We start from the raw sequence: 27,740 nt of genomic DNA, 5'->3' as shown, positions 1-27,740 counted from the left end.
AGGATAACTACAAATGGCAGTTGGCAATGAGCATTTTTGTTACGTTTTAAATTAGGTTACTTGATCATTTTTGTATAACTGAACAGATTTTGAATTTAAGTCTGACAGCATCATTCATAGTCAAGATAATCAAAAATATTTTTCAGAGTGAAAAGCTCAGGTACTTAATGCACAATGACTAGGTAGGGGAAAGTAGAAAACATGTAATGCATGTAATCCAATTAATACTCTCTTGAATATAAGCCAGTTTTATTGATAAATGGCATAAAAGAGTAACATGGACATGGTGCTAAATGTAATGCTTCCAAGAGTACCCAGTGTTCCACTGGGCCAACTGACAGACAGGGCTAAAATGGCCTTATCTAAATAATTTCACTTGTCTCAAAACACTACACTTATTATTTTACTATTAATTCTGCAGTATGTGAGGGCAGAACTACGCGGTTATCCCTGTTGTGTTACTCTTTGTTTCTCAATTAATCCTCTGATAGGCCATGCAATTACTACCGCATTCTGCAGCTCTGCTAACACTGTATTCCTCACTATGTGGATTTGTCTCTGAAGGCTCTGACATTATAAAAAAGGCATTAAAATGTAGCATGGCTTGTTGTAAGGGGCATATTGTGACTCCCTAGAAGCAAACCTGAAACAGGCCCCCACATTTAGGACAACTACAAGACCCTAATGCGTTCTGGCTCTTTTTCATTGATGAAAGAGTGCTACTACTGCTGCTTCCCGTGCTTCTTTGGCAGGAGTACAAATTTTACCTCTATTATCCCTATCTACTGCCCCTTCATACATCATTATGGACAAAGGGAAAGTTACTCTGAGCCTCAAGCTCTGAGGTCAGGCCCAGGGACAACTATGAGAAAAATTCTCAAATGGTATGTTATGATGCTGCTATTTGTTTGGTAATGAAATAAAGTTTATATTTATTGCTACTAGCTCTGGCTGGCCTACTGACCCCATAACTTGAGAAAAAGTTGCTTTGGAATCAATTGCTGCCTCTAACTACGTGCATAGAGGAGGAGACTGTACTTGGGGACTGAGAGATTGTTGTGGTGCTACTTATTTTTTTGCCTTTCCCTCCAGTCATTTTTAATTTGATCATGAAGATCCTTGTCTCTCTCTAGTTTTGCTTTTTTCAGCTTCTTTTAAGTTTCTCTCCAAAAAAGTTTTCAAAGAGCAGTAATACCTCCATTAATATTAAATGGACCAGATCAGAGCACCTGGCATATTACAATTAGTGATAAAAAATACAATCATAGCAAGCATCAGCTAGAACTAAAAAAGACACGAAAAAATGTGAATAAGCAAATCTACCTTAGATATTAAACTTTGCAAAATATTCCACTTCAGCATTAAAATGACTTGGACACAGTTTCTCACTTAGACTGTGTCTAGACTACCTAGTTTTGTCGACAAAAGTGGACTTTTGTCGACAAAACAATACCAGCGTCTACACTACCGCGGAGTTCTGTCGACATAACGTCGACAGAACTCAGCGGTTTTGTCGACGCTGGTATACCTCATTTTACGAGGCAAAACACCTTCTGTCAACAGAAGGTGTTATTGTCTGTAACGTTGCGTCCAGACTACGGAGTTCTGTCGACAAAGCAGCTTGCTTTGTTGACAGAACTCCATGTGTCTGGATGCAAATTGTCAACGGAAGTTTTGTCAACAGTATCTGTCGACAAAACTTCCGTTGACAAAACGCGGTAGTCTAGACGTACCCATACACACACCCACACAAACCTGAGCTGCTTCTATGAAAATGTAGTCTAAGTTACAGTATTGTTTACATCTATGCAAAGCTGGAGGCAGTTTATTCTAAATGTAGTGACCTGTGCCTTAGAGAGACCAAGAAGCGGCCCATACGAAGAAGTGTAACCAGCAGAATAAGGAGGTGGTATAGGTTGACGTGATCTATGCATAGCCAGCAATCAATCTTTAGACCCTCCTGGTTGTGTTTTGATTAGCTGTGTCTGATACCAAGCTGTAAATATTACACCAGTGGTGGACAACCTGCAGCCCATCAAGACTATATGTGGCCTGCACACTCCATTCCCTCCACCCCCACTGGGGCTTCACTGTTACCTACCGCTTCCTCTCTCTCCCAGCACTTCCAGAGTATAGTGAATCAGCTGATTCACAATGTTCAAGCTCTGGGAGAAAGGGGGAGGAGCAGGGACATGGTGCAAGTCAGCTGATTCATGGCACTCTGGAAATGCTGGGAGGGAGGGGAAGGAGAAGGGATGGAACACACTTGGAGGAAGAGACAGGGAAGAGGCTGAGTAGGGATTTGAGGAAAGGGGTGAAGTGGGGATGGGGCTTGCAGTGGAGGGACAGTTGAGCAGCCCCTGACAAAATGAGAAGTGTCACATACTTAAAAGCAAGGGCACATTTGCAGTGCATGCTGATTGCACACAACATTGTAAAAGCTGTGAGTGCCCTCTACTTCTTTAAGGTACTTGTGCATCTGAGGTGGGATTCCCAGCTCATGTAGATGTGCCTGTGCTAGCTGTGTTCAAGCTAACACCTAAAAACAGCAGTTTGTCCATAGCAGCATGGGTGGCAGGTCAGACAAGCACCTAAAAGGCAATGGAATTGTATTCAGAACATCTAGCTCTAGCAGCAACCCATGCCACCATGGACATACTGCTATATTTAGGCATTCAATCAAAAATTGCTAGCATGGGTCTGTAGATGTACCCCAACTGACATTACCTTTATCTTTTTGCAGTACATTTTAGTCTTCATGCTGGAGTGATTTGGATTGGTCACATAGTACTTATATTTTTTCTTTGAGTAGTTCATATGATATGCCCAAGAAGACCAGCACAGACAATTTGACTATTTCTCAGAAGAAGAGGCTGTCGTAAATGTTCTTTCTGAATTAATCAGGGGAAATGTGCCTGAATTTTGAAGGCTGATCTACCACTCTAAAATTCCCACAGCTATACAGTCTGGAAACTAATGATTTTTTTCAGTATTTGAGATCCTAATTAAGCCTCACATTATTAACAAGAATTATTATACTATTTTACAAGGGAATACAGTCCTCTGAGAGAGATGCTGGATGGATAAATCATTTTCTAAGCTATAGGCTAAACTGAATATCAAAGGGAAACAGCGTATGGGAATAAGTGCAGGCCTTAATAAATCGTCAGAAGACTAGATGCAGGCCTAATGTAAACAAGCACAATTCATATGAAGTCTTGAGTTATTTGAGAATTGAAGTGGGCCTCGAGACAATAAGTTTCTGATTCAGCAGTACTGAACTACACTTTCTCAGGGGAAAGTGTGTTTTGTAACCCAATACTGAAATACAATAATGTTTATCTATTTCACAAATATGTTGTGTGAAAAGGCAAGATGTGGCCATGCGAAATTACCCCCAAGAAAATGAATGTTTTACTTTTACATTCAGTGAATAATCCCTAAATAGTCACACTTGTTTTCTTTCAAAAAAGCTTTTCAGACTGTTCGCTGCAATTTTTACAATTTTGGAAATCTTCATTTGATTATCTGGCACTAGTAAAGTTCCAAAGAACAAGCAACAGATTATGTTGAACAGATGACTAGACTGGATCCAGTACCATGGGCTTCTTTATTTAAATTCTGTACCTTTCCACTCATTAGAGGAAGCTAGAGGGAGGAGCAGAGGAAGGGGAGGAAGATGGTGTGAGAGAATATTAAAACATGACTCACTCACATTACAGTTTGTTTGCCAGCTAAACCAGGGATGCCAATCTCTGGACACTGCAGATAACTGGAAACAGGATTTCAGGTTTAATAGAATTTTGCAGCTCTACGTAGTATGTGTAGCTGTAGCAGGTAAATGCACATCAATGGAACAATATTCTTTGGTGGATTCATTTATAATATTTTAAATTGTTTTGTCTTATTTTCAATAATTTTATAATTGCAGTAGCACATTTCAGAGCATATATTCATCATCTAAGAGCAACAGACACATTGGGAGCATAATTGGTGTATACACTGCATCATACACAAACATTTGTTAAAGCCACTCCATTGCAAACACAACTTTTGTGTTCTTGTCTAGTTCCCTTTGTAGCTGATCGATCTTGTGGAATGTTAACATCTATAATGTTGATAATTAGCTTGTCTGGTATGATAATAGTTTTAGAAAAACTAGTGGTGCAATGTTTAGCAATTCATTGTTTGGGAGGAATGTTAATGTGACTGTTGCCTGTCTTCTCTTAGAATAAATATGACAATCAGCAGTTTTTATGTACCACTCTGTAGCAAATACAGCTAGAAATAAAGTATCCTCCTGATTTTGTTTCCTGATTCGATATCACTGGATGACAATGTTTCCACAGATGTATCTTCACTTACATTTTTAATGCAGCAACTAATCTTTTATGGGAATAATTTTACTTTCAACTACTAATGGCTTCCTTATATAAAGGGGTTAAGTTGCATCCTCAGATTCCTGCTTACAACACAACTATTCCTTATGTACATATAAGTGGAAGGGAACAGCCAGCAGCTGATCGAGGCATGCTCCTCTTTCCTCCTTAACCCACAGAACCTTCTCCATACTATTCTTTCCCTCTTAACTCTTCATGCTTCCAAGGAAAAGATTAGTTGAAAACTCTTTTGAGTTCTCATGTCCATTTTCACTAACTAAGAATCCGGCCCATTAGAATCACATCACTGCATTTTCTGTTCTATTTTAAGGGAATAAGATCTGTATCGCATGATACAAAATTTTATAATTGCAATAGCACATTTCAGAGCATATATTCATAATCTAAGAGCAACAGACACATTGGGAACATAATTGGTTGTATACACTGCACCATACACAAACATTTGTTAAAGCCACTTCATTGCAAAAAAAAATCCGTGGCTTAATACGCAAGGAATTTCCATGCATGAAAATGGAATTATCAGACTTTATAAATACAGGATTCTACTAAGATTATTTTTGTCTGCTCTGCTCCATTTCCCTCTGTGTTTTAGTCTTACTCCTTGGGCTACGTCTACACTGGCATGATTTTGTGCAAATACTTTTTCCGTTAAAAGTATTTGCACAAGAAAGCATCTATATTGTCATATGCCTTTGCGCAAAATATTTGCTTTTGCACAAAAGCATCTGTGCCAGTGTAGACTATCTCTTGTTCAAGAAAGCTCCGATGGCCATTTTAGCCATTGGGCTTTCTTGCGCAAGAAATTAACATTGCTGTCTACACTGGCCTCTTGCGCAAGAATACTTGTGCAAGAGGGCTTATCCCTGAGGGTATGTCTACACTACAAAGTTAGTTCGAACTAACAGACGTTAGTTCGAACTAACTTTAATAGGCGCTACACTAGCGCTCCGCTAGTTCGAATTTGAATCGAACTAGCGGAGCGCTTAGTTTGAACTAGGTAAACCTCATTTTACGAGGATTAAGTCTAGTTCAAACTAGCTAGTTCGAATTAAGGGGTGTGTAGCCCCTTAATTCGAACTAGTGGGAGGCTAGCCCTCCCCAGGTTTCCCTGGTGGCCACTCTGGCCAACACCAGGGAAACTCTACGCCCCCCTCCCGGCCCCGGACCCGTTAAAGGGGCACGGGCTGGCTACGGTGCCCGTGACAGGTGCAAGCCTGCCAGCACCCAGCCAGCAGACCCTGCACCTGGCACGGCACAGAGCCACCCGCCTGATGTCCCCCAGCCCACCCCCTCTTCCCGGGACCAGGCTGGCGGCTCCCGGGAGCTTGCCCTGGACCGCAAGAGGCGGGCACCTTCCTGGGCTAGTGCGGACATCGTGGACCTCGTCCACGATCTCCGCACTAGGCACAGGAAAGTGGCCGTCTAGGGCAGGAGAGCTGCCAGCCTGGCCACCCAGGAGCAGGTGTGCATGAAAATCAAGGGGGTCCACTGAGACCCCCGACCCTGAGCCCTGAGCTTACAATGGCCGTCCTGGGTCAGACCAAAGGTCCATCTAGCCCAGTAGCCTGTCTGCCGACAGCGGCCAACCCTAGGGACTCTGGAGGGGATGGACCGAAGACAGTGACCAAGCCATTTGTCTCGTGCCATCCCTCTCCAGCCTTCCACAAACTTTGGGCAGGGACACCACTCCTACCCCCTGGCTAAGACTACTCCATGGACCCAACCTCCATGACTTGATCTCACTTCCCTTTAAACTCTGTTCTAGTTGTAGCCTTCACAGCCTCCTGCAGCAAGGAGTTCCACAGGTTAACTATTTGCTTTCTGAAGAAGAACAACTTTCTCTTACTAGTTTGAAGCCTGCTACCCATTCCTTTCCTTTGATGTCCTCTAGTCCTTCTTTATGGGAACTCAGGAAGAACTTTTCTGAATGCACCCTCTCCACCCAACCCCTGCTTTTAGAGACCTCTATCCTGTCCCCCCTCCGTCTCCTCTTTTCTAAGCTGAACAGTCCCAGTCTCTGTAGCCTTTCTTCATCTGGGACCTGTTCCCAACCCCTAATCATGTTAGTTGACCTCCCCTCTCCCAGCCTTTCTCTTCCCCTCTCCCACCTCCTTTTCCCTGTCTCCCCCAGTTTTGTTCAATAAAGACAGAGTCAATGTTGGAAGAAACGTTATCTTTATTCTGTACATCAATAAGAAGGGGGGCTAGGGAAGGGTAAGTGGGAGGAGGTGAGGGAGGAATGGGGTACGAGCCCCCGATGGGGAGGACTGGGCTGGCTCTGCGGGCTTTTGGGGGTGGAAGCTCTCCTGCAGCCCCCCGATTGCCCCGTCTCCCCAGATGGCAGCCTGCGGCAAGTGCAGCCGGGCTGATGGCCGAGTGCTGTGATGTGCCCAGTGTGCGTACTCCGGGCACTCCAAGCCAGAACTTCTTTGCTAGCGGGGCACCCCTTAGAACTGTGTGTCCGGGGTGGGGTTCGGGACCCTTTAAGCGCAGCCCGCGGCTAGCCTGAGACAGCATCTCCACGCTCTAAGTCCTCCTCTTATGCCCTGCCGGCACTGCTTCCGGCCATCCTTAAGCCCTGTTCAGAGTCCACTCAATGTGGACTTGCTAGTTCGAATTAGCAAAACGCTAATTCGAACTAGTTTTTAGTTCTAGACGCGTTAGTTCGAATTAGCTTAGTTCGAATTAACTAATTCGAACTAAGTTAGTTCGAACTAGCGCTGTAGTGTAGACGTACCCTGAGTGGGAGCGTCAGAGTATTTGCACAAGAAGCACTGATTTTATACATTAGAACATCAGTGTTCTTGCGAAAATACTCGCGGCCAGTGTAGACAGGCGGCAAGATTTTGCTTTTGCACAAAATCTTGCCAATGTAGACACAGCCCTTGGAGTTTGTGTACACTAAGACTGTAAGATTTTTGTGACAGGGACTGTCCCTTTCTGTTGTACAATGAGGCATCTAGTGCTTGTTGGGACACTACATAAAATAATACAAGTAGTTTTACTCTTATAAAATATGCGTACATATAAGATACATAGCAAGATATGAGAATGGAAAGAAAATATCATCCTTGCTTGGTGTTTTGAACTTTCATAAGAGACACATCTTGAACTATGTCAATTTCCCATATGAAGAAAAGATGTTTTAAAAATTAAATTATAGAACCTAACATAAAATTGGCCAATGTTTCCTTTAAAAATGATCATTTGTGTTTTATAAGAAAACCCACTTATAAAATAAAATAACTGTATACAATTGTCATTCATTTAAGCTAAATTTTAGAAACACTCCAGTTCATAATCCTCACATCTAGCTTCTAATTGTAAAATTCTATCAAGTAGTGATGGATCAGGCTGGGAATATAATATGGGCAAAAGCCAACCGTTTGTTTTTTTTTTAAAGTTTGAAATGAAAGTGAGTTTTATTTGTTTATGGAAACATTCAGCTGTGATTACCACACATTTTTAAAAGCTTGGAGAAGCTTTTTGGACAAGCAGTTTTCATTGGTGTTAGTAGCTTTGGAATCTGTAGAAATAAATATGCTGTCTTTGTGCTGTTCTTGAATATAACTTTCCAAAGTAATAAAGATGTTTAAACATTTTGCTTCCTTATGTCATGCTCAGTTTGAGTGAAAAAATGTAATCTTTTCCCTTCTTTCATTTCCTCAGTTATTTATTTTACATTTCCTTTAAATCAAATAAGTGAAAAGTGTGTATTGAGGTTTGCTGTAAGAATTGATGGTTTCTAGTTTTGGTCTCAGAGAGCAGGTGCATGATTTTCATGAATGGGACAAAGTTTGAACATGTTTAGATTTCTTGTTCTGGTGCCTGAGATTTCATAGATTTTAAAGGCCAAGAGAGAGACTATTAAATCATCTACTTTGATTTCCTGTATAACAAAAGGCATAGAATTTCCCCAGTAACTACTGCATGGAGTGCAATAACTTATATTTGAAGAAAGTATACATTCCAGACAGGCAACAAGATTTGATCTGACAACATCAAGGGATGAGGAATCTCCTAATTCTCTTATCTGTTTGTACCAGCTTTTAATCACCCTTACTGTTAAAAATTTTCCTTATTTCTGCTTTGATTCTATTTAGCTTTAAGTTCCAACCACTGTTTTTTGTCAAGTTTTTCTGCATTAGATTGGTATATTCTATCTATGAAGTTTCAAGCTGTGAAGGTAGGTTACACATGCACAAATGCACCCCTCTTTAGGTTCCTAAGCAGAGATGATAAAAAACAGAATTGTCTCAAAGGAAATTGAGACTTTCAATTTCATTTTATCCCAAATCAGTATCAACAGGAATATTTTCAGAATTTTAAACAAGATGAATTATTCTAAAATGTTTCATTTCAACATCTAAGTACTTTCAACTATTGTTTTGACTTTTATTATATAAGGGTATGTCTACACTTGCCCCCTAGGTTGGACTAGGGAGGCAAATGAAGCATGCCAAAGCTGCTAATGAAGCACGGGATTTAAATATCCCGCACTTGATTATCATATTCGTGGCTTGTCGCCATTTTAAAATGCCGGTAGCCCGAATTAACTTGCCATGTGTAGACGCGATAGTCCGATACAAAACCTTTCCCTTGAATTAACTGTTATTCGAGTTAATTCGGTCTACCAGCATTTTAAAATGGTGACCGGCCGCAAATATGCTAATCAAGCACGGGATATTTAAATCCCATGCTTCATTAGCAACTTCGGTATGCTTCATTTGCCTCCCTAGTCTGACCTAGGGGGCAAGTATAGACATACCCTAACATATCAATTCAAATGATAGCTAAAACAAAATATTGACCCTAATGATGATTTTGCACTGAATATTTTCATGACATTAATATTTTCTTGTTAAATGTTTTAATTTCATTGGAGCAACATTTTCCAATGGAAAATGGTTGTCTAGCTCTGCTTTTCTAATCTTATATCAACACAAGTGAGAAATAGAGCTGTATCAAACTTTCATAATAAAGAAAACAACCATACAAAATAAATTTGGGCTAACTGTGCAAGATATGAGTGTTTAGGGTTTCAAAGAGAAAGTATATGAGATATGGTGTTATACTTGAGTATCCCATCCCAACACTTCTTGTTCTGATTTCTGTGAGTTAAAAAAAAAAGTGGGGGAGAAGGGGCAGAAGAACATTAGAGCTTCTGCTTTTGCAGCAGCTTCCCTCAACCTCACCCCCAGTCAGAACAGTTTTTCAATGGCCATTTCAACTGAATTTTGCCTTAAATTAGATCTCTCAGTACCACATAAACTCCAGGGCTGTGTCTAGACTGGCCAGTTTTTCCGGAAAATCAGCCGCTTTTCCAGAAAAACTTGCCAGCTGTCTACACGGGCCGCTTGAATTTCCGCAAAAGCACTGACTTCCTACTGTAAGAAAGCAGTGCTTTTTGCGGAAATACTATGCTGCTCCCGTTCAGGCAAAAGTCCCTTTTGTGCAAAACTTTTGCGCAAAAGGGCCAGTGTAGACAGCTGAGATTTGTTTTGTGCAAAAAAGCCCCGATTGCGAAAATGGCGATTGGAGCTTTTTTGCACAAAAGTGCGTCTAGATTGTCCACGGATGCTTTTCCACAAAAAGTGCTTTTGTGGAAAAGCGTGCGTGCCAATGTAGACGCTGTTTTCCGAAAATGCTTTTAACAGAAAACTTTTCCATTAAAAGCATTTCCGGAAAATCATGCCAGTCTAGACGTAGCCCAGGAGGTCAGGCCTGTGCAAACAAAAATCAAAGAAAGGAGCCCTTACAAGGCAAAGCCATCAAAATCCAGCCAGCTTGAGCTGGAATCTTGCTTATCCTAGCTTCACTTTCAACCTCTTTTATTCAGCCACTCTAATACAAATCCAAATTTGTAACTCCTTACTTTGTTCCTTAAACTCCTCGCCTTTGGAGCTGAGCATGCTGGCATTTAGCTAGATGTCTTTGTCCTTGCTTTTCTTGCTCACCTGACATCTTTACAAAAGCCCTCATCTAATCCATAGAAAAACTTCTAAATTCTGTCATTCATTCTTGCTGCCTTTGTCTTAGTTATTGCAGCTACAAAAGACTATTTCCACCTCCTCCAATCTGTGTTAGATTAGCATAGACTATTCACTGCCTGATTTATTGTATGCAGTATACAGAAGGTTAATAGCTTACTGTTTTTCTGATCCAAAAAAACATTTTATTTACTTAGCAATTAATCAGCCCAGGTACATAATGTAGTTGAAAATTAACATGCTGGTTGAAAGCTTTTCTTCGGTTCTTAAAATGTAGATGACATTTTCTGCTATTTTCTTTTCTTATTTATACAATACTGCAACCTTTTACTTTTCAACATTTTGTTAGAATTTCCCTAATAGCTATTACATTCCTTTTTCAGCTCTCAGTTTGCTAGCAAAGTAGTGAAGAGGAAAGTGAAAAATAAACTTTTTCAATAACCCTACATTACAGGAATTTTCAATGGGGATTTTACAAAACCTTAGTTAAAAATTCAGTATCGCCATTCCCAGACATTCAGTAATCATGAATCAGGGCCCATCTACAAATCCTAACATTAATTTGCCATAAAATTATAATTAAATTGTGCAGTTCTTTTAATTTTCTTTCTGGTTTCTGAGTCTTTAGGGTACATTCATGCCATGTTTAAAAAAAATCTGCAGTACTGAAGACTAGAAATTTTTTTAACTAAAAGGTAGGGTTGTTTTTCAGTATTTTGGTCAGAGCACCAGAGATCATAAGATATAACTTTTAGCGTTTGAGACATAATTTTAAGATAAATCTCACAAGTGTTGACAACCTGCACTAGCATTTGTATTCCCTTAAAAACTTCTATTTAGCAGTCTAGAAGTGGTAATCTAGGAAGCAAATTGGTCATGATTCAGGTATGAGAAGCAATGTGGTATGGTTCATAGATCACTGACCAAAGAATCAGAGGAACTGATCAATTCCCATTTCTTCCACCCAGCTACTGTATAACTTTGGGCAAATCATTTTACCTCACTGCCTATTCACCCTTTCATCCTTTGTTTATTTACATTGTGCTTCTTCAAGGCAGGAACTGTCTCTTACTGGCTGTGTCTAGACTGGCCAGTTTTTCCGGAAAAACTTGCCAGTTGTCTACACCGGCCGCTTGAATTTCCGGAAAAACACTGACTTCCTACTGTAAGAAATCAGTGCTTCTTGTGGAAATACTATGCTGCTCCCATTCAGGCAAAAGTCCTTTTGCACAAAACTTTTGCGCAAAAGGGCCAGTGTAGACAGCTCAGATTTGTTTCCCGCGATGAAAATGGCGATCGGGGCTTTTTTTGCGGAAAAGTACATCTAGATTGGCACCTAGCAGAGTGTGGCCTCATTCTTGGTTGAAGTATCCAGTTTCTATGTTGCAAAGAATAAGCCTATTGTCAAACCATCGGACATATCTAGGAACACATCCTGTCATAAATACTGAATGGAAGTAGGACTGCTTCAGTTGCATGAAGCACTGAAAGTTAGGATGCATACATCTCCAATGCACGAGATGGGCACCTTTCTGTACACTGCAATGCATGTTACACAGAGCTGCTCCCCGCTCTAGCAAACAGGCATATGTGGGTTTGGCTGTTTTATTTAAATCTTCTGTCACTAACACAGATTCTGCTTTGTGCGAGGATTTCCAAAGTAGCTGTGGGAGAATGGGATGAAATCTCCCACGGGTCACAAAGCCATAGCAGACCCATTCTAGGGATCCCATTGTGCTTTGAAAACAGTTCTGAGGCACTCTGTATTCTTTTGTCTGCAAAGGCATCACTACTCCATGACAGTGCTACATAGTCCTGTTTTTTGTTCCATGACAGTAGCACAGTCAGGGAATCCTGAGGGATTGACTGCCCTTAGGAGATACTTTAAATGTCACTTTCAAGCCAGATTTACACAAAGCCCAGATTGTCTGACACAAAAAAGGGGTGAGCAAAATATAGGAGGTTCCTCACTGAAGGGTTCAGTCACATTCTTAATACTTGTGTTCCTTCAGATTACTGCTGTCAGCAGCATTAGATTTTTCTAAAAGAAATAGGGAGAACAAAACCCATGCCCCTGTCCCTTGTTTGTAACCAATCAGGCTCGGGGGAGCATAGTCTCCACACCATTAAATGGTCTCACGTCCGCCTGTACAGAATCATCCTTCAAATCTTGACTCAGTGAGAAGATTTTGGACATTTCTATGATAAGAGTATCTCTGCACCTACCACAGATCAAACTGTTTACAGCCACAATACAGCACTGATTATTAGTCTGCAAGAATTCATCAGTTCCATACACTGTGATCCCCTTCTAACAGGAAGATTGCGATAATCTCAAATACCATTTTGTGAGGAGCATATTGAATGCTGTTTATTCTTGATATACCAAAAGTAATTTTTAAAAGTACAGAATATGTAAAGAAGAAAAATGCAGTAGTGCTTATATCAAACTTTTCCAGTCTTTGGAACATTTGGAAACTAAGTATTTTAATTTACCCCTTACCATTTATCGCTATTTCTCAACAACTGACAACAGTGCCAAGGTATGCAGCAGAAGAGATAAATGATAGGGGAATAATTCTTTGCTCCCTGAAGCAGATTGCAATGGTAGCAAGGTTCAAGTACAGTCAAACAACCTTTGGCTTTAAAGCTGAGGTATATAACTACTTCATGATAAAAATCCAAATATTCCACATTAGTTATGACAGCTTGAAAGGGAGTTTTGTTTGTGCTTCCCTAGTTTTATGTCTCTAAAATGCCTATCCTCATTTTGTTTACCATCTATAGAATCATAAATGCTATGAAAAGCAAGTAATGTAGATATGGATAGGGAATAGGACTCACACAGTCTGTTCATGTAATGGTTCACATTTGTGTGACAACAATATCTTCTAATGAGACAGAGCTGTGCAAAATTCAGTGGTAATCATTTCCAGGGGATTGGATTAGCATTTTCTTTGTGGTGATTAACATATATTCTCACCCCGCAGGGTCCACTTTGTGTTTTGAAGCCATATCATCCAAGTGGCTTTGCATCAAAACTGTAATGTGACCCGGGTTCACTCAAATTGGTCCCATGTTTACTCAGAATTCTTGCAAGCCTTTTGAAAAAAGCTGAGTTGAATTTCTAGCCAGTACTAAAATCTGTCAAGTTTCATACAGCTTCAGATTTTATAACCAATTTCATATAACTCCACTAATCAGACCCATGCAGTATTTTGTTTAATTTTCTTGGTTTTGAATTTGATTATTGGATTGGTTTCACTGGTTATACTTGCTTTTTCCCCAGAATTGTTTCTCCCCTACCGTGCACACTGAAATCCACGTGTTTGCTATACTGATTTTGTTATGCTCTTACAGAGAGGAGTGATTCTTGGGAAATCAGAAGTCATGAAGAGAAGACCATCCAGGATATTGTAGTCTTAGCCATAATAAAAACATAGAGAAAAACAAAACCTCACTATCCGTGGTTTTGTTCTTTGCAGCTTCACTGAAAGTTAGGATGCAGACATCTCCAATGCACAGCAGCACAAGCACAAGAAGAAGCATGCTTATTAGTGCATTCTAGTAAAAAAAAAGATCACTAACCTTAATTATGCCACCAAAAAGAAAAGCAAGTTGTCAAGAGGATAAAAAGGGAGAAAAAAGGTTAGTGGGGGAATTGGCGTCAGCAGGGGATTATTCCTCACAACTTCTCATCACAATGTTTCTTTGCAAACCTGCCCCTGTAAACCCTTCTCCCAGAGGGGCATTAATATTCACAGGGAGTGAGTTCAAAGAACTGTTCTGGGTAATTTGTTTTGCAGTTGGAGTTGTTTGTTGACTATACAGTATTATCTTTGTGTTCGAGTTTGGTTGGAAATCCACTGCTCTGAAATTAAAGTTGTCTGTGCACTGTGAAACAGCAGGCAATAAAGTGCTCATTTCGGACAATGTGTTGTTTCTGTGCCACAAACACCCATCTCCTCCCTCATACTCATATTCGTGAAATCCAGCATTTGCAGCTATCCTGTATATACATTAAATGGCCACATTTGGTATAATTCATTCGCACATATTTCAGCTCATAGGTTTAGTCTCAGCAATTTTTTGTCCATGCTTCCCTCTCCCTGGCCTTGTATTTCTGTAAATACATCAGACACAGTTGGAGGCAGATTTTCAGCTGGGGCACATCAGCATAGCTCCATTTACATCAATGGAACTTTACTAATTAACATGAGCTGAAGTTCTGCCCTTAGGCTCTTAGGGTATCTCTACACAGCAAAGTTATTTCAAAATGACTTTACTAGAGTCTACACAGCCAAACCGCTATTTCAAAATTAATTGGAAATAGCAGAGCGCTTATTTGGAATAACGCCAAATTTGAAATAGCTATTTCAAAATAAGTGCTATATAGACACTGATATTGAAATAGGGGGCTTCCAGCCTCAACCAAGAACACTCCTCTTCCTCGCTTACCCCCCCCCCCCCCCGGAGCCCTTGAAGGGGTTGACTCTGGCCACAGTGCCTGTGCCAGCTCCAAGCCTGACAGCCCAGAGCCAGCAGTCACTACCCCTGACCCAGTGGCCACAAAACATGAGCCAGCAAGCCACTGGCAGCCAGCCCTCCACTGCTCCCCAGGAGTAGTCTGCCAGCTCCCAGGAGCCTGCCAGGGCCTGGAGAAGGCAGGCACATTCCTCGTCCAGGATGGAGATCATGGACCTTATTCAGGTTTGGGGGGGATACCACCAACATCCATGATCTCCACACTAGACAGAGAAATGCGGCTGTCTATGGTATGATAGCTGCCAGCCTCGTCACCAAAGGCCACATGCAAACCCAGGAGCAGGTTTGCATGAAAATCAAGTTGGTCTGACGAGATCACCAAGCCTGCGCCCTGAACTTCCCCTCCCCCTTCTTCCCCTTGCTTCCCCCTTCCAGCTCCCTCCTCCCAGGTTTTCCCCTCCCCTCTTCTACCCTCTCTTCTCCACTCTCCCACCTCCTTTCTCCAGTCTCACCAGAGTTTCATTCCCCCCCTCACCAGTTTTGTTAAATAAAGAGAGTTTGTGTTCATGAAAATACATGTATTTTATTTGACATCAGGAAGGGGGGTTAGCCCCCAGTGGGGCAGACCAGGGAGGCTCTTAGTGCTCCTCAGGGTGGAAGCTCTCCCGCAGGGCATCCTGGATACTGACAGCCCCCCAATGGATCTTCCAGATGGCAGCCTGCAGAAAGTGCAGCCAGGCTCCTAGCAATGCATCCATGAGAAGCATCAGAGTGACCAGGGGCAGCTCTGGCTCCATGTTGCAGAGTGCTGTGGTGTCCCGAGTGAGGGCAACCAGAGCATGCAGAGACAAAATATTTTGCTGTCCCTCATTGAGGTAGGCAAGCAAGCAGGGAAAGCTGAGAACTGGCTGTCCGGTGGGGGGGGGGGGGTCTTTAAGCACATGCCTCAGATAGCCTCATGCAGCAGCCACACAAAGAAATTCCTGACCTGATGCCCTTCCTGACCTGGTTCCGGCCGGCCTTAAATACGATTCAGCATCCACTCAGTGTGGACACACTATTTCAAAATAGCAAAACGCTATTTCGAAATGCATTTTGTGTGTAGATGTGTTATTTCAAAATAACTTATTTCTAATTAATTATTTCGAAATAAGATATTTAAAAATAACGCTGTGGTGTAGACATATCCTTAGAGAGTTGCAGAATTTCTGTTCCTCCAACAGTCAACTTCCAGTGTCCTTGAATCTCTGATCATATGGGCTTTTATAGCCCTGAGGCAGTGTTTCCCAAATGGTGTTCCGGGGAACCCTGGGGTTCCACAAAGTGAAAATAAGGGTTCCGCGAGAAAATTCCATTACAATAACATGTTGTTATAATAATAATAATAATAATAATAATAAATATTAAGCATTTATAAATTTTATTGAAACCAGTTTTCATTTGTGTTGATCTCATGACCTTGTTTAGCATTTGTTTATTATTATTATCCTTACTTATTTGTGGTCTACTTTTTCAGCTCCATATATAAGACTGCTATTAGAAGTTCCACAAAATTCTTTTGAGTTTAAAAGGGTTCCATGGCCAAATAAAATTGGGAAACACTGCCCTGAGGTTTTCAAGGCTGTATTTGAAGCTCACCCTAAAAACAAAAATAAAGAATGCCAAAAATAAGTTTTGTAAAAAATAAATCAATGAGGGGGAAGGATAAGGCTCAACAAGTGTTGTAATGCCAAAACATAGATCTACCTGAAAGCCACACGTTTGAAAGATACACTAACACCTTTGGTCCCATACCAATTTTCTTAACCCAGATTTTGGAAGCTCTGGAAATGCTAAATTAAGATATCATGAGCAACCCTGAATCTATTCCTGTTCCCACCACTCTGCCTGAACTTTCAAAACGGTACAGACTTGTCAGTAACAAGTACAGCTAGTCACAGAATACTCCAATCAAAACTTTTCTGTTTTCTTCAAGATTTCCCAACAAGCACTAATCAGAAATATTATGTTTAGGGACCTACCCAATTCACAGCCATGAAAAATGTATCATGGACTGTAAATCTGGTTTTTTCTGTACTTTTACCCTGTCCTCTGCAGATGTCATGGGGAAGACCAGCATTTCTCAAATTGCGGGTCCTAACCCAAAAAGGAGTTGCAGAGGGTGTCACAAGATTATTCTAAAGGGAGAGGGGGATCAGTACTGCTACCCTTACTTCTGCACTGCCTTCAAAGATGGGTGGCAGGAGAGTGATGGCTGGTAGTCATATATGTAGCTCTGAAGGCAGCACCACCAGCACCAGCACCACAGAAGTAAGGACAGCAGTACCACAATTCCTTCCTATAATAACCTTCCAACACTTCCTCCCCACTTCCCACATGCAACTCCTTTATAGGTCAGGACCCCCACAGTTACAACACTGTGACATTGCGGATTTAAATAACTGAAATCATGAAATGTATTATTTTTAAAATCATATGACAATGAAATTGACCAAAATGGACTGAATTTGGTAAGGCCCTTACTATATTCTATCAGCTAGTTAACCTTAGAATTTGTAACGATTTAGCCTATACACCTGGTAGATAGGGATCATCATACTTTGGCCTTTCATCAACAGCTGTGAACACCCTAAAACTAATCTTCACAATCTTCACAAATGCCTTATTTGAATTTTTTAGCTTTCTATAAATATTTTACCCTGACATAAGCTCTCATGTGTGAAATTTCTGACAGGTTAGTTTGGGTGAAATTAGGAACCAGAATTAATTGGTTCAAGCAATCAAAAGCTACCTGCAGTTCCCACTGTGGTGACATAAGAATCTCTCTATAAGTAAACAAAGTTAAATTGCTTGCTGATGCTCCCTCCAAAGAGAAGGGAAATATTTGAAGGGATAGCTGTCTGATGGAAATTTAAGTCTTTCAGTGCTTTGAAAGAGTACAGGACACCCCCAAATCCTGGCTAACATTTCATCTACTAGAAAAATAGGCAAAATCTAGGTGCTTTCTAACTTATTGCTCCATACATGTCCCTGTTTTTGTCTATACCACCGACAACACTCTGTAACTTGATTTATTGATTTGTAAAGCACTTTAGACTACCCTAAGCATGAAACAATATTTTAGTACATAATGCTTTAGAGAACTCTTGCAAGAAGTTAATTCAAAAGGTTTTTTGCTGAAAGACACTTCATATAGTACTGCTAAGTGCAGAGCATTTTCTGGGTAACATTGCAGAACACTACAAGTTTCATCATTCAAAAGATAAAAATGTATTTGGGTAAAACACAGAACTATAAGTTAATTAGTCAGCATTGTTGAAGTAGTTCAGACAACTCTGGTTATCTTGACTGCAAAGGAAATTTGTGAAATATGCTAATTTGGTGAAACCTAATTAGAGCTGGGCAAGAGACAGTTCTGCCATCCAATGAAAATTTGCAAAATTTAAAAAATGTTCTCAAACCACATCATGACAAGGCGATACCTTTCAAAGTTTTGGTGGAAAGAGAGGCAGGACACACACACACACAACAGGCACTACCCTAGTGATAAGGGCACTTCTTTGGGATGTATGGGTATGTCTACACTACCACCCTAGTTCGAACTAGGGTGGTAATGTAGGCAACCGGAGTTGCAAATGAAGCCCGGGATTTGAATTTCCCAGGCTTCATTTGCATATTGCCGGGCGCCGCTATTTTTAAATGTCCGCTAGTGCGGACTCTGTGCCCTGCGGCTACACGCGGCACGGACTAGGTAGTTCGGATTAGGCTTCCTATTCCGAACTACCATTACTCCTCATTCTCATTAGGAAGCCTAATCCGAACTACCTAATCCATGTCGTGTGTAGCCGCGAGGCACGGAGTCCGCACTAGTGGACATTTAAAAATGGCGGCGCCTGGCAATATGCAAATGAAGCCCAGGAAATTCAAATCCCGGGCTTCATTTGCAACTCCGGTTGCCTACATTACCACCCTAGTTCGAACTAGGGTGGTAGTGTAGACATACCCTATGAGACAGAAAGAAAAGACTATGCTCTGCCTGATTTACAGCAGGAACTTGAATTGGGGTCTCCCACAGTCCAGGTGAGTGCCTTAACCACTGGGCTATGCTGGGATGTAAGCCAATCTCTTTCTATCCCCTGACTACAGAATCCTACTTAGAAACCTTTCCAAACAAAAATTTAACCAAAATAATACATTTCAGAGAAAAGTTTCAATTTTTACAAATGGGTATTTTTGCCCTCCTGCCCCACCCACCAAAAAAATCCCTGAAAGCTCAGAAAGTGTTTGCTGAAACAGCTTCCATAGTAATATAGTAATAAACTATAATTTCTGCAGAAAAGCTTGTTCTATAGAAAATGGATAATTTGTTCTGCCATGGTACAATATTACTTAAACAGAACTTGTTCATCTTTGCCTAATTTTGGTAGATTCACTACTAGCCATGAAATATCCCATTTTTAAGTTTAATGAAAACAGATTAATTTTTCCAACCCATGAACCAAAAACAATGCAGTATGCAAATACAAAAATATGGAAGAACTTCAAAGAGTAGATCATTCCTACTAGCGAGAATGCTTACTTAAACTTTCTGATATTATCTTCTGTCTTCTCTTTGCTTCTCATTTCATCCTTTTTTCATCCTTCCTCTCCCCAAGAAAAGGTGTCAAAGCTTTGAACCTCTTTCATAGACCATAGTTCACTGCCTTCTTCTTTCCACACAATTTTCACATACAGTAACCCTCCTTCAGTAGATTTCTCCCACACTACTTGTGACCATCACTAGATAAATGGAGTTTCTAACCCTGGAATGCACAATTAGACTCTACACACATTTTGACAGGTGTATGTGAGAAGAAAATCTATCTTCCTTTACTTAGTACACACATATTCCTTTTGTAATGTTTTGTTTCACTGGTGATTCACATAATAATGAAAATGTAAACATCATGCTAAACTTTCTTCTTGAGCTTTGGTAATTCCCAGGGTTTCCCTGAAGAGACACCTCTTTTTCAGGTTCCAGTTCCCCCACTCCCAGTTATTTTATATCCAGAAGGATGTTAATGAACTGCAACAAAACAGCAGGAATCAGTCAATCTCCTTCCAGAACCTATTAATAGGCTGGCTCAACAGAAGGACCCTGCAATCCTGTTTTGCTAACTAATAGGTTGTCTCTTCGGCCATGCCTCTGCTTTCAAACATTGTATCAGGAAAGCACCCTAGAGCTGCTCAGATTTCACAATTAATTCTGTGAAATATTAAGCTCTTGCCACACACCTGCAGTAATTAAAATAGCACCCTCCTTGTATTTCACGGTCTGCATGACTGCATGCTTGTTGTTGAGAGCAAAGGAAGCTTTAAATTTTGAAAGGCTTAGGTTTGGATGAATATTTGGGTTAATATTTTGACTCAACCATATACATTTTTATGGTTGTGATTCCTAGTGATTCAACCATCTTTTAAAAAAATTTAGTTGACTATTACATCCGCTATCCAGAATCACCACCAACCACATATGGGCATAAGAACATAAGAACGGCCGTACTGGGTCAGACCAAAGGTCCATCTAGCCCAGTATCCTGTCTACCGACAGTGGCCAGCACCAGGCGCCCCAGAGAAGCTGAGTTTATGCTCCTATCTTGATATATTTTAGTATAAGTCTTAGATCAAAGTGATCCACTAGTTTTTCTTCTATAGTATCAGATTTCAAAAAAGTTATCCTAGCTGTACATATTTTTAAATATGCTTGTGCACACACAAATACCACTTAACTTCCTTTCTCTGGTATGGGCCCTTTAATTTAATCTATATTTTCTTTTCCTTATAATTGTTGGAAGGTTATTCTTCTAGAAGAGGGCTATTCAACTTTGGAAACCCTGGTGGCCACAATTATACTCACAGCACATGCCGAAGGCCAGAACTTAAGTGTGGTTATTTAAACATGCAAATATATGCAAATATATGCAAACAGCTTCTTTCACACTGACAGGCATAAATACAAAGATTAAGGCAAGACTACACAACATGCAGGCCCCTTTTAAGTCAGATCTGCTGATATTAGTAAAATGCAATATTTATGTGATATCCAGCCCATATGATAGCACTTTTAATGAGCAACGACAGTCCAGGAATTTAACTACTAAATGGCATATCAACAGAAGACCATTATATTGACTCATGTGAAGCATATTCCCATTGGAGGTCATGTTTAAAGGATCCCACCTGCGGGCCATGTGTTGAGCCCCCACATAAACTGAAACTGCACTGTGGGCTGCAAATAAACAGTCTTTGGGCTACATGCTGCCCATGGGCCAGATGTTGAGTAACCCTGTTCTAGACGTTGCCCTGTCAGGGTATGTTCACACAGCAGAACTAGCATTCTGTGCGTCTTAACAGGCTTGTTATTCCGATGTACCATAAAACCTCATTGCACGAGGATTAAGGGACTTCTCAGAATAGTGGTCTATTTCAAAATTAGTGCTGTAGGGTATGTCTACACTGACACCCTAGTTCGAACTAGGATGGCTAATGTAGGCATTCAAACTTGCAAATGAAGCCCGGGATTTAAATATCCTGGGCTTTATTTGCATGTTCCCAGGCACCGCCATTTTTAAATACTTATTACAGGAGGAGTAATGGTAGTTCGAATTAGGAGCTTTAATTCGAACTACCTAGTCTGTGCCACGTGTAGCCACGGGCAGGTAGTTCGAACTATGGGGCATTTAAAAATGGCGGTGCCCAGGAACATGCAAATAAAGCCCAGAATATTTAAATCCCGGGCTTCATTTGCAAGTTCAAATGCCCACATCAGCCACCCTAGTTCAAATTAGGGTGGCAGTGTAGACATACCCTGAGTTATACGGTCCTTTAACACCAACTTTTATTGCTATAGGAAATTAAAAGCATATAAACAACTTTTACTTATGGCTATTCCCTAAAAGATGCATCACTGAGTCAGGAATGATATTCAAATATTGATCAGAATCTTGGGCTATGTAATAAAATATTTTTAAGCACCTGAGTTCCACGGGACAAGTCACGCCTATATAAAGTTACTCATAAGTATAAGTACTCATGCAATGGGGTGGAAGAATGGACTACATAGGCACAGTTCCCATATCCACTTAATAGTCTTATTCAAATGCATACACATTTTACAAATTATTAGAAGAGCATTTAATTCAATGCTCTTGAGGGGGAAAATAAGTAATTGGCTTCAGTGGGAATTATGCTTAAATAAAGACCGTATAATTTCTTCTGTGATGTTTTTGTTTGCAAAGATAGAAGGTGGATATTCAATAGATTTACTTAAGTTGATGCACATTTTCTCAACTAATGTTAGATAATTTGTTTCACCAGGTGAATTATGTGGCACATTGAAATAATTTCCTGAAGAAATGAATCAGTAAAATACTAAAAAGAGATAATTAATTTTGGTCAGAATGTTAATTGTTTTGAACATTACTTTTAGCAATCCGAGAAATAAAAAAGGCTTTAATGCATCTTCTTTCACAAAGAGCGTGAAATGAGCATGAAAAGAGCGGTTGAAATTTGTTCAGTTATTTAGACTTAGCTGAAGTAATTTGGAATTTTATACTTGGAATTTTAACAACATTCACTGACATTTTTTTCCCTTTCTTTAGACAATTTTAAAACTAAATCCATCAAGTAATGAATTGCATGTGCTTAAGCTAATCATATATATAGTAGCCCAATGTCTGTGACTCTGTAATGCTCAAATGCTGGCTGTTCCCTCTGGGCAGTGCTGTTGCCTCCCTGGCTGTTCGCTCTGGGCGGCGCTGTTGCCTGAGTCACGTCCTTTGCCTCACGTTGTGGCTCTTGGCTGACTTCTGCACTGCTCAGCCGGGCCGCTGCAGGGGAGCAAGCGGCACAAGCAGTTGTTTGGATGCCGCGGTCCCCATGCAGCACCTCTGTGCTGCATGGGGAGAACGGGACCCAAACAGCCGCTTGTGCCGCTTGCTCCCCCGCGGCGGCCTGGCTGAGCAGCGCAGAAGTCAGCTGAGCACCACAGTAGGAGGGGAAGGGGGCGGGGTGGTGACGTACACAGCCAGGGGCCTGGGCCTGGATGAGCGTGCATCCCCGACGGAGAAAGAGGAGAGCGGAGAGAGAGTGAGAGGCAGGAGGGGGAGAAGACAAAGAGAGAGATGGAGAAAGAGGCAGAAGTTGGAGGAGAGCTGAGAGAGTGAGGGGGAGCCAGTAGGAGGAGGAGAGAGAGAGAAAGAGACACGGAGAGAAAGACCGGAGGCTCATGAGAGAAGACCAACGTGGAGGAGAGACCTGGAAATCCCGTCTTATGATGGGCTAATTGGCTAGTTAATATAGAATAATACTTAACAGTGAACGGAATTGATTAAATACATTGAAAATATTCAGAAACATTTTGTGATCCCTTTTTATTATTATGTGGATGAGCTGTAATTATTTGAAATAATATTTATGTGAAGTGAACACATTGTGAATGCTCGTGAGAACAAACATTTGAGAGAATTCAGAGTGGAAGCGTCCAGTAATTTTGAGAGACACTTTTTACTATCTGCTCAACATAGTGGAAGAATTTACAGTCACAAATAAGCTTCAATCCTGAAAGAAAGGATTGTTGAAATTTGACAGTTCCTTCCTCCCCTTTATATTTAAGAAAACTGAAGTTAAACTAATATCCTGCACCATTAAAATATTGCATTCCCAAACCATATTATATCCCCCCTAAAATATTTCAGAAAAGTTAACAGTAGCTAATTGTAAAGTTACTATGCTATTGCGCTCCATTGAGATCATACTAACTTAGGGTATGTCTACACTACAGCACTAATTCGAACGAACTTAGTTCGAATTAGTTAATTAGAACTAAGCTAATTCGAATTAGTGCATCTAGACTTAAAAACTAGTTCGAATTAGCATTTTGCTAATTTGAACTAGCGCGTCCACACCGATTGGATGCTGGGGCACACTTAAGGGCAGCTGAAACCGGTTCCAGCAGGGCATCAGGTCAGTAGTTGCTTTGTGTGGCTGCTGTCTGAGGCTATCTGAGGCTCATGCCTAAAGGGACCACCCTGGACAGCCGGTTCTCAGCTTTTCCGCTTGCTTGCCTACCTCGCCGAGGGACAGCAAAGCGTTTTTCTCTGTGCCTGTCTGTGTCAATGGTTCCCTTTGGGGATGCCACCGCAGTTGGCAACATGGAGCCAGAGCTCACCCTGGGCTTTCTGGTGCTGTTTTTGGACTTGCTGCTGTCAGCCTGCCAGCAATGGGTAGAGGCTGTATTGCACCACCTGGTGCACATCAGCCCCCTGCCTCTCCCCCTGGCCTCCCCGGGGGTTGTGGAGGAGCGGCAGCAGTGCACGGATGCCAGCGTGCCCTGCCGCATCTGGCGTCTGGACACCAGCAGCGACTGGTGGGACCGCATCGTCCTGGAGTGCTGGGGAGACAGACAGTGGACCCAGAACTTCAGGATGAAGAGGGACACCTTCCTGGAGCTCTGCGAGTGCTCGCCCCTGCTCTGCGGCGACAGGACACTCGCATGAGGCCCGCCATCCCCCTCCAGAAGCGTGTGGTCATCGTCCTCTGGAAGCTCTCCACGCCAGACAGCTTCCGATCCGTCAGGAACCAGTTCGGCGTGGGGAGATCCACCGTCGGAGCAGTGCTCATGCAGGTACGGCACGCACCGGCCACTGGGCTGGGGAGGGAGGGAGGCTGCAAGGAGAGGATGGGCAGCACCAGGGAAAATGGCAGGGGAGGAGGCGAAGGTGCCCCACACCGGAGGGTTTGGTCTGTCCTGGCCGTACTACACGCCACCCGCGGGGGTTGCTTCTGGGAGTGGAGTGCGTGTCAGTGCCAGGGAACACTTCCAGCCACCCGGGCACCCTAGTGATTCGCGGTTTGCTGTGTCCCTTTGCAGGTGGTCAAGGCCATCAACCAGGTGCTGCTCCGCAGGGTGGTCTGCCTCGCTGACCCGGACGCTGTCATCCTGGGGTTCGGTTCCCTCGGCTTCCCCAACTGTGGGGGGGGGGCATCGACGGGATGCACATCCCCATCCGTGCCCCAGAATACCAGGCCTCCCAGTACGTCAACCACAAGGAGTACTTCTCCGTGTTCCTGCAGGCCGTGTGTGACCACCGGGGCCAGTTCACGGACATTAATGTGGGCTGGTCCGGCAAGGCACATGACTCATGGGTGTACCGGAACTCCTCTGTGTGCCAGAGGCTGCAGGCCGGGACCTTCTTCTCTGACCACCACATCAGGGTCGGGGATGTGGACATGCCTGTCTGCCTGGTGGAGGATGCGGTCTACCCCCTATAGCCCTGGCTCATGAAGCCGTACACGGGGCACCTCAACCACTCCCACCAGGCCTTCAATGCCACGCTCACCAGGGCCCACATCGTGGTGGAGGGGGCCTTCGGACTATTGAAAGCATGATTTAGGTGCCTCCTCACCCGCCTCGACCTCGCCGAGCACAACATCCCTCCCGTGGTGGCAGCGTGTTGCGTGCTGCACAATTTGTGCGAGCGAAAGGGGGAAGCTTTCCTGCCAGCCTGGATGGCTGAGGCTGAGCGCATGGCTGGCCACTATGCTCAGCCCCACACCACCGCCATCCGGGAAGCCCAGCAGGGGGCCGTCCAGATCCAGGAGGCCCTGCGGGAGAGCTTCCAGGTGGAGGAGGAGGACTGAACTCTCCCTGCATGCCCCACTGCGGCCTTCTTCCACCCGCCCTTCTCCTTTCCCCTCCCTAACCTCCTTTCCTAATGTCAAATAAAGACATCTGTTTTGACAACCAAAATCTCTTTTTATTTTACATAACTGGGGTGGGTGGAGAGAGGAGTGAGGGTGGAAGAGGGGAGGGGGAAACCTAGGAGGAGGGAGCTGGAAAGGGGAGGAAGGGAAGGGAAAGCTCAGGCTTGGGGGGTCCTGCTGGCTCTCCCATCTAGCAGCACTGTGGGTGTGGGGGCGTCGGGGGGGAATGGGTGTGGAGGGTGGGGCAGGAGGGATGGGGGGTGCAGAGGAAGTGGGAGGGGGAGCAGGAATGGGAGGAAGAGCAAGAGCTGGGGCGGCCGCAGGGGTTGGAGCAGGAGGAGACAGGAACCTGTCCACCAGGGTCTGGAGGTGACCTCTGAGGGCACGGCTCTGCTCCTCCAGCACCTCCAAATTCCACTGCCACAGCCGCAGGTTATCCCGTTTAAAGCATTTGTGCAAAAGAACGTCTAGATTGGCACAGATGCTTTTGCGCAAAAGCAGTTTTTGTGGAAAAGCATCCGTGCCGATCTAGACACGGTTTTGCGCAAGAAAGCCCTGATCGCCATTTTCGCCATCAGGGCTTCTTTGCACAAAACTGTTTTTAGCTGTCTACACTGGCCCTCTTGCGCAAAAACATTTCCGGAAAAGGGATTTTGCCCGAACGGGTATGTCAAAGCATTTGCATAAGAAGCACTGATTTCGGACAGTAGAACGTCAGTGTTTTTGCGCAAAAATCAAGCTGCCAATGTAGACAGCTTTTGCGGAAAACCTTGCCAGACTAGACGCAGCCCCAGTGTATGAAATTCAGTAGTATAATGAGATAATGGTTACAGAAAAAGGAGTCTAGTTAGTATTCTCAGTTGACATGAGGTTTGCCTACGTAGTGCATGCAAGTAAAGGTGCTAAGATTACAGCTCCTTTCTGGAGTATGAAAGCCCCATAACACATGTTTGCACAGGATAAGAAGTTTAACTCTGGGGGTATGTCTACACTACCCCGCTAGTTCGAACTAGCGGGGTAATGTATGCATACCGCACTTGCTAATGAAGCCCGGGATTTGAATTTCCCGGGCTTCATTAGCATAAGCGGGGAGCCGCCATTTTTAAATCCCCGCTGCTTCGAACCCCGTGTAGCGCGGCTACACGGGGCTCGAACTAGGTAGTTCGGACTAGGGTCCTATTCTGAACTACCGTTACTCCTCGTGAAACGAGGTGTACCGGTAGTTCGGAATAGGCACCCTAGTCCGAACTACCTAGTTCGAGCCCCGTGTAGCCGCGCTACACGGGGTTCGAAGCAGCGGGGATTTAAAAATGGCGGCTCCCCGCTTATGCTAATGAAGCCCGGGAAATTCAAATCCCGGGCTTCATTAGCAAGTGCGGTATGCATACATTACCCTCCTAGTTCGAACTAGGAGGGTAGTGTAGACATACCCAGGGATAGCAAGCTGCTACAGCTCTTAGGGTGTGTCTAGACTACACGGTTTTGTCACCAAAAGTGGACTTTTGTCGACATAACTATACCTGCATCTACACTTCCGCTGAGTCCTGTCAACATAGCGTCGACAGAACTCAGCAGTTTCGTTGACGGCTGTAAACCTCATTGTAGGAGGAATAACACCTTTTGTCGACAGAGTTCTGTCATCAGAAGGTGTTATTGCATCTACACCTTCCTTTGCGTCTAAACTGTCATGTCAACGAAGTGGCTTGCTTTGTTGACAGAACTGGTTATAGTCTAGACACTCTTTGTCAACAGAAGCTTTGTCGACAGTATCTTCTGTCGACAAAAGCTTGTTGTCTAGACGTACCCTTAGTGGCTTTGCCCAGAAAAAGACTAGGAGTAGTTAAAGCTTCATACAATCAGTACAGAACCCAGACTAAACTTCTCTGATCTTGTAACATATCTGCAGGGGAAAACAAGAATCTAAGACTGAGAAATTAGTCACTTCTGGCATGGACATTATATGGGACAGCTGCTTGATCATAGTCCCCAGTATAGTTCACAAATCCCATCCATTCCTGCAGCACTTCTTGGGGATAAAGGTCATCTCAAGTGAGTAACCTAACCATGGATCTCACTGGTCTGCCTAACCCTTTTTTGGCCATTCTCTGCCTCCTAGTTA

The sequence above is a fragment of the Pelodiscus sinensis genome, chromosome 8 (assembly GCF_052426305.1).
Source record: "Pelodiscus sinensis isolate ZL-2025 chromosome 8, ASM5242630v1, whole genome shotgun sequence".
Classification (NCBI taxonomy): Eukaryota; Metazoa; Chordata; order Testudines; family Trionychidae; genus Pelodiscus; species Pelodiscus sinensis.
This window is presented reverse-complemented; position numbering follows the sequence as displayed.